This window comes from Phoenix dactylifera, chromosome 10 (assembly GCF_051530095.1).
Source record: "Phoenix dactylifera cultivar Ajwa chromosome 10, Ajwa_hap1_PhDact_Kaust_v1.1, whole genome shotgun sequence".
Classification (NCBI taxonomy): domain Eukaryota; kingdom Viridiplantae; phylum Streptophyta; class Magnoliopsida; order Arecales; family Arecaceae; genus Phoenix; species Phoenix dactylifera.
The window spans coordinates 1,885,001-1,890,000 of record NC_143199.1 but is presented as its reverse complement, the minus strand read 5'-3'; positions in this window follow the sequence as shown (position 1 = coordinate 1,890,000).

Below are 5,000 nucleotides of genomic sequence, written 5' to 3'. Positions count from 1 at the left end.
CCATGCGCCGGGGCCTCGGCGGGCGCGGGCCGGCTCCCTCGGGGACGAACGGTGCCGGGCCCGCCCGCCGCGAGGCGACGGACTTGTGCGGAGTGGAGCGGAAGTCCCGCCGCGGCAGCAGCAGCCCCCCCTCCCTACCACCCCGGCGGGGCATCCGCCCAAGGCCCACCCCAAGCATTCCAAAGTACCGAGGAGCGTTGCAAACGGGAACGGCCCGGACACGCGTCCCGGTCTCACGGGATGCGCGTCCCGGTCGCACGGGTCGCGCATCCCGGGAGGGCCGACGGAGGAAGCCGGCGCACGGCCGCCGCGCGGACGGCCGGCGGCGGCGCCCATGCGCCGGGGCCTCGGCGGGCGCGTGCCGGCTCCCTCGGGGACGAACGGTGCCGGGCGCGCCCGCCGCGAGGCGACGGACTTGTGCGGAGTGGAGCGGAAGTCCCGCCGCGGCAGCAGCAGCCCCCCCTCCCTACCACCCCGGCGGGGCATCCGCCCAAGGCCCACCCCAAGCGTTCCAAAGTACCGAGGAGCGTTGCAAACGGGAACGGCCCGGACACGCGTCCCGGTCTCACGGGATGCGCGTCCCGGTCGCACGGGTCGCGCATCCCGGGAGGGCCGACGGAGGAAGCCGGCGCACGGCCGCCGCGCGGACGGCCGGCGGCGGCGCCCATGCGCCGGGGCCTCGGCGGGCGCGTGCCGGCTCCCTCGGGGACGAACGGTGCCGGGCGCGCCCGCCGCGAGGCGACGGACTTGTGCGGAGTGGAGCGGAAGTCCCGCCGCGGCAGCAGCCGCCCCCCCTCCCTACCACCCCGGCGGGGCATCCGCCCAAAGCCCACCCCAAGCGTTCCAAAGTACCGAGGAGCGTTGCAAACGGGAACGGCCCGGACACGCGTCCCGGTCGCACGGGATGCGCGTCCCGGTCGCACGGGTCGCGCGTCCCGGGAGGACAAACCGAGCAAGCCGAGGTGCCGCTCACGGCCGCCGCGAGGGACGTACGGCGCCGGCGCCCGCGCCCCGTGGCACGGCCTAGAGCGTGCCCCCCTGCCACCCCATCGGGGCATCGGCGCAAAGCCCACCGCGGGGTAGATAACCGAAGGCAACGAGGGACGGTGGATGCACATATCCGAGCAGTGGCGATAGGGCCGGAGGGAGCACCGACAGGGCCGTGAGATTTTAAAGTACCGAGGGAATTTGCAAACCGGGCCCGCCCCTCCCCCCGTCCATCGCACGCCGATCGGGGGTCCGGCGCCCCGCGGGGGGCTGCCGGCATGCGCTCCCGGTGCAGGCATCGACGAGCCGCCCGCGACCTCCACTCGGGTCCGAGCCCCCAAGCGCGGATGCCGAAACGCGCCGGCCGCGGCAGCCCCACCCCTGCCACCCCATCGGGGCATCGGCGCAAGGCCCACCCTGGGGTAGATAACCGAAGGCAACGAGGGACGGTGGATGCACATATCCGAGCAATAGCGATAGGGCCGGAGCGAAGACCGAGGGGGTCGGGGGGTTTTAATGTTCCGAGGGAAGTTGGAAACGGGGCCCGCCCGGACGCCCGTCCCTCGCACGCCGATCGGGGGTCCCGCACCCCGCGGGGGGCTGCCGGCATGCGCCCCTAGTACAAGCATCGACGAGTCGCCCGCGACCTCCACTCGGATCCGGCGGCGCACGCGCGGATGGCGAAACGCGGCGGCCGCGGCTGCAGCCCCCCTACCACCCCGTTGGCGCGTCGGCGCAAAGCCCACCCCGGGGAGGATAACCGAAGGCGACGAGGGACGATGCATGCACATATCCGAGCAAATACCGAGAGGGTCGGGGGGAAGACCGAGAGGCAAGGGGTGTTTAGAGTACCGAGGGAAGTTGCGAAAGGGGCCCGCCCGGACGCTCGCCGCTCGCAGGCGATCCGGCGGGGCGCACGGAGGGCGCCGCCCATCGCCGGAGCTTGCTCGGTCATCTCTGCCGCACGGACACGTAAGCGCCGCCGCGCAAGGTTCGGCCGGCGGGGCGGACGGTTCGCCGCCGCAGGCCTTTCCCGCAGCCGGAACGTGGGCCCGGCGTTGCGCGCCGGCGGGCCGCGCAATCCGCCGGGGCGCACGGCGGGCGCCGCCCGTCGCCGGGGCTTCGCTCGGTCATCTCGGCCGCACGGACACGTGCGCGCAGCCGCGGAAGGTTCGGCCGGCGGGGCGGACGGTTCGCCGACGCAGGCCTCTCCCGCGGCCGGAACGCGGGACCGGCGTTGCGCGCCGGCGGAAGGCGCGATCCGGCAGGGCGCACGGCGGGCGCCGCCCGGGCTTCGCTCGGTCATCTCGGCCGCACGGACACGTGCGCGCCGCCCATCGCCGGGGCTTCGCTCGGTCATCTCGGCCGCGCCGCCACGTGCGCGCCGCCGCGGAAGGCTTGGCCAGCCGGGCGGACGGTTCGCCGCCGCAGGCCTTTCCCGCAGCATGCGCCCCTTCGCCCGAACGACCGCGGGACTCCGGTACGGCCTAGCCGTCGGCCGCCCGGCTGCAAGCCGTCGGGGCCGCTCGATCCCCGTCGCGTGCCGGCCGCCGCTCGGGCCAGCCGGCCGGCTGCCGCACGTAACCTCTGACCTCATCAGCGGTCGATCCGCACTGCGCTGGTCTTCGGTGCGGACCCGTCGGGGCCGTGCCGCGCCGGCCGTCGCATCCGGTTCCGCAGGCGCCGCCCGGTTGCCTCCCGCCCTCGTGCGCTCGCGCCGGCCGGGCGACGCGGTGCCCGCGGGACTCGGGCATGGTTGAGCCGTCGGCCGCCCGGCGGCATGCCGCCGCCGCTCCGCGCCGCGTGCCGGCTGCGCTCCTCCCCGCGCCCGTCCGCGGGCGGGCCCGCCGCCGCTCGCGCCGGCCGGGCGACGCGGTGCCCGCGGGACTCGGGCATGGTTGAGCCGTCGGCCGCCCGGCGGCATGCCGCCGCCGCTCCGCGCCGCGTGCCGGCTGCGCTCCTCCCCGCGCCCGTCCGCGGGCGGGCCCGCCGCCGCTCGCGCCGGCCGGGCGACGCGGTGCCCGCGGGACTCGGGCACGGTTGAGCCGACGGCCGCCCGGCGGCATGCCGCCGCCGCTCCGCGCCGCGTGCCGGCTGCGCTCCTCCCCGCGCCCGTCCGTGGGCGGGCCCGCCGCCGCTCGGCCTAGCCCCCCGGCTGCCGCACGTAACCTGCGACCTCGTCGGCGCTGGATGCGCGTCGTGACAGTTTTCGGTGGGGCGCCGCGGAGGCGCCGGGGGCCCATGCGACGGGCCAGGGGGCGAACGGAGGGCTCGGTCAGCCCTAACAGGGGACCGGCGACAAAGGAGCGGTCGCGCAAAGCTTCGTAAGGGACCCAGACGACGGGCCTACCGATCTGAAGCACCGCGCACGGACGCGCAGCGGGCCCACGACGGGCCGACACGGAAGGCCCGCCGCCAAGGCCGCAAAACCGACAAAGGAACCCACGGGGACGCACCAGAGCGGGCAAAGCTTTCACCGAACGGGACGGGACCGAGCCCCCGCAACAGGCGAGGGCGACGGATCCGACCAAGTAAGGCCGATCCCGCTCCACGCACGCGCGGCCGCAGGAACTTCGTGAGGGACGGGACGACCGGCCGACCGAACCGAAGCGCCGCGCACGGCCGCCGCGAGGGCCGGCCGGAGGCATAGACCGAGCGCCGCGCCAGCGGAAGGAGCGTGCCGGCTCCGTCGGGGACCACCTGCGCACGGTCCGTCCGAGCGAGCCGACGGACCGGCGCGGAAGGCCCGGCGCCGAGCCCGCAAAACCGACAAAGGAACCCACAGGGACGCACCAAAGCGGCCCAAGATTTCACCGAGACGGGACCGAGCCCACGCAACATGCGATGGCGACGGATCGGACCAAGTAAGGCCGATCCAACTCCGCGCGCGCGCGGCCGCGAGCACTTCGTGAGGGACAGGAAGACCGGCCGACCGAACCGAAGCGCCGCGCACGGCCGCCACAAGGGCCGGCTGGAGGCGTAGACCGAGAGCCGCACCAGCGGAAGGAGCGTGCCGGCTCCGTCGTGGGCCAACTCCGTGGGGCCCATCCGAGCGAGCCGACGGGCCGGCGCGGAAGGCCCGGCCGAACCCGCAAAACCGACAAAGGAACCCACAGGGATGCACCAGAGCGGACAAAGATTTCACCGAACAGGACGGGACCGAGCCCACGCAACATGCGAGGGCGAAGGATCGGACCAAGTAAGGCCGATCCAACTCCGCGCGCGCGCGGCCGCGAAAACTTCATCAGGGACGGGACGACGGGCCGACCGATCCGAAGCGCCGTGCACGGCCGCCGCAACGGCCGGCCGGAGGCGTAGACCGAGCGCCGCGCCAGCAGAAGGAGCGTGCCGGCTCCGTCGTGGGCCCGCTGCGCGTGGCCCATCCGAGCGAGCCGACGGGCCGGCACGGAAGGCCCGGCCGAACCCGCAAAACCGACAAAGGAACCCACAGGGACGCACCAGAGCGGACAAAGATTTCACCGAACGGGACGGGACCGAGCCCACGCAACATGCGAGGGCGAAGGATCGGACCAAGTAAGGCCGATCCAACTCCGCGCGCGCGCGGCCGCGAAAACTTCGTCAGGGACGGGACGACGGGCCAACCGATCCGAAGCGCCGTGCACGGCCGCCGCAACGGCCGGCCGGAGGCGTAGACCGAGCGCCGCGCCAGCAGAAGGAGCGTGCCGGCTCCGTCGTGGGCCCGCTGCGCGTGGCCCATCCGAGCGAGCCGACGGGCCGAATCCCTCGAGGACGAACGGTGCCGGGCACGCCCGCAGCGAGTGCCCACGGCGGGCTTGTGCGGAGTGGAGCGGAAGGCCCGCCGCGGCGGCAGCAGCCCCCCCTCCCTACCACCCCAGCGGGGCATCCGCCCAAAGCCCACCCCAAGCGTTCCAAAGTACCGAGGAGCGTTGCAAACGGGAACCGCCCGGACATGCGTCCCGGTCGCACGGGATGCGCGTCCCGGTCGCACGGGTCGCGCGTCCCGGGAGGGCCGACGGAGGAAGCCGAAGTGC